Consider the following 1,992-nt stretch of genomic DNA (forward strand, 5'->3'; position numbering starts at 1 on the left):
GCGCGGAGGACGCACGGGCGGCGGGACGCAGGGACGGCGGCTGCCGGAGTGCGCGAGGCGAGTAGGACCCGGGGTCGGGTCGGGGTTCGAGTCCGGATCGGGGTCCGAGCGTAATCACCACCCCATCCCAAACACCGGGGCGCGACCTCGCGGGTCTCTATCAGCCGCTGCCTCCAACTTCATCATCTCAACCCAAACTTTATGGACTTTTGAGTGTCTCGGTCCCCGCGTTTATGCCCCGACCTCATCTTTGACCCCGTCCCCGCTTCTCTCCCCCAACCCCGTCCTCCTCTTACGTCTACCTCTCGCTCTTTACTCCCTCCCCTCTTCCCCATCTCTGCTCCCTCTCTACCTCTTTCCCCCTGCTCTTCCCCGCTTCGCCCTCCTCCACCGCCCGGCCGGAGCCAGGCCCCAGGCGGCGGGAAGGCGGCCGAGCGTCCGGCCGGGCTGGGCCTCGGCCTGGCGGCTGGGCCAGCGTGGGGAGCGGCAGCTGTTTGCCATTAGCCGGGGACCCCGCAGGCCCCGCCCCTCTCTGCACGGGCGGGGTCCTTCTCAACCCCATCTTTGGGGCGGGGAGAGGGCGGGAAGACCCCAGAGACATCCAGGCCGGTCTGCGAGAGGAGCTTTAGGGAGACCCCATCGGACATTCGCTTCCCGGACCCTGCGCCGCTTCCCTGAGCTCCCAGCCTTGTCGCCTCTTTAAGTGTCCTATCTTCCTTTCTCTGTCTCTTATCTCTTGTCCTCCTCCCTGACCCCCAAGGGTTCCATAGAGGGAGAGGGGCCTCAAGCCCCAGACAGCCTCATCCCACCCCCAATCTTCTTTCTCGACCTGGAGTCACCTGCCCTCTCCAGGGGTGGTCAAATGTCTGGAGACTCCCAGACCTCAGTCTTTGCCTGAGAAATGAGTTGAGAGATGTTGAGTGGGAGTGAGGGTGGCTTGGGAATCTGACAGGCTTAGGTTCAAATCCAGGACCAGCCACTTCCCCCTTCAGTGACCCTGAGCAAGTCACTGCATATTTCTGTGCCTCCAGATTCCCAATCTGTGAAACACCTTGGTAACTACCCAGCTGGTGGGTTTGTCTGATGACCAAGTGATTTGCTCAGATCATCGTTGTAGTTATTACTATTATTCGCCCTACCCTTATCCACCTTCAGGGCCTCCCCCCCCACAGGCTATTCCAATCCTGCTTCTTGCCTCCAGTCTCTTTTGGGTCCCCAGGAAATATTTTTGATCCTGTTGTGCAGGGGATGAGCCTTCAGGCAAGTGGAAAACCAAATTTCCTACAATCAGTGACTGTGTGTTCCAGGCTTTACAAGACAGAACAGAGGACAGAGACGTGGAGAGACAGGGAGAGTGAAGTGGAGAGAGACGCAGAGAGAGACGTGGAGAGACGCAGAGGAGACGTGGAGAGACGCAGAGGAGACGTGGAGAGACACAGAGAGACGTGGAGAGACACAGAGAGACGTGGAGAGACGCAGAGAGACCAGGACAAGAGAGATAAAGCAAGACACTAAGCAAGAGACACTCAGGGTGTGCAACAAGACAGCTTGGCAGCCCTTGGAGCCCCAGCCCCGCCTTCATGCCCGCAGGTGCCCCACCTGGCCCATCCTCCCAGGTACCCACTGCCCTGGCACCCACAGGCCAGAAACTGTCCTCTCTGGTAGTGGGATAGGCCGGGGCCGCTGCAGCAGGGTGGCTGGAGGAAAGAACTGGATAAGCTCAGGTGGAGAGTTGGGAACAAAACTAGCCAGATTCCAGGGCTGGGGCTGGTTAGTGAGAGGCCCTGATTGTTCCTCCCTTTTGCAGCTTCCAAGTGCCCCTCTTACTTCCTCCCCACACCCCCATGACTTCCCGGGGTGGCCCGGCCTCTATCCTTGCTGCCCCCCCAGCCGGACGTGTCCTGTGGGAGCAGGAAGTTCTCTTGTAGCCCAGCAGCAAAACTGTTTATTTTTAGAGAAAATCGTTTCCATAAAGGGGAAAGGCTTTGCTTC

At 59.3% G+C, this 1,992-nt stretch overlaps 1 protein-coding gene across 2 annotated transcripts in view; it reads left to right on the forward strand.

Moving 5' to 3' along the window:
* KANK2 (KN motif and ankyrin repeat domains 2) overlaps positions 1-1,992 on the forward strand; it is a 21,755-nt gene continuing 19,763 nt past the window's right edge. Inside the window, exon 1 of one of the 2 annotated variants that reach the window (XM_025040073.1) lies at positions 1-57. The gene's annotated coding sequence lies outside the window, so the exon portion shown is untranslated. The other variant, XM_006905852.3, reaches the window with a different exon arrangement.

The sequence above is a fragment of the Pteropus alecto genome, unplaced genomic scaffold (genome assembly GCF_000325575.1).
Source record: "Pteropus alecto unplaced genomic scaffold, ASM32557v1 scaffold761, whole genome shotgun sequence".
NCBI lineage: Eukaryota > Metazoa > Chordata > Mammalia > Chiroptera > Pteropodidae > Pteropus > Pteropus alecto.